We start from the raw sequence: 748 nt of genomic DNA, 5'->3' as shown, positions 1-748 counted from the left end.
CCGCTGACGGTGATGGTGGTGGTGGTGCTGGTGCCGTCGCCTCCTCCCTCTGCCTCTCTCCCTGCACAGGCTGGGGTGTCAAAAGCCCACTGGTACGCTGAGGGGCCGCCTCTGGTGGTGGTGGTGCCCGTAGGATCTCAGCTGCACCACGCTGCACCGCCGCATGTTGTGGAGCAACCTCCCTCTGCTTCTCTTGCGGCACAGAGTGGGATGCAGCAGGATTGTTAGGGCAACGGGGCGCCCCTGCTGGTGGAGATGCTGGCTGGTCCCCGGCTCCTTTCTGCTGCGCTGTACCCAGGATTGGAGGGGCCTCCCTCTGCCTCTCCCCTATCACCGGCTGGGGCGTTGCTGGCTCACTGGGGTCCTGGGGCGCCGCTGCTGGCAACTCTCCATGCTCAGCTGCAGCGGCCACTCGTAGTCCATCTTCAACCCCCTCGGCGTTGCGGGCAGCTGCTCCTGCTCCGGCTGGATCTTCCGGCTCCGGCTCGCAGTTGCAGCTCATGAGCGCATGGAGGCAGTCCGGGCACTTGGCAGCGGTGCAGTTCCTGGCGCAGTGGCCGGGCTGTCTGCACTCATAGCAGAGGAACTCGGGGCAGTCCTTGGCAATGTGCCCCGAGTCCAGGCAGACATGACACACCCTTTGTTGCTGGTCGTGGAGGACCCTGAAGTACTGGTCCCCCTCTGCCGTGGCGAAGCGGGTGCTGTATGGCAACGAGGCTACATGCCATCAGCAATGGTGGTCCCAGGG

This window comes from Lepisosteus oculatus, chromosome 14 (assembly GCF_040954835.1).
Source record: "Lepisosteus oculatus isolate fLepOcu1 chromosome 14, fLepOcu1.hap2, whole genome shotgun sequence".
Lineage (NCBI taxonomy): Eukaryota > Metazoa > Chordata > Actinopteri > Semionotiformes > Lepisosteidae > Lepisosteus > Lepisosteus oculatus.
This window is presented reverse-complemented; position numbering follows the sequence as displayed.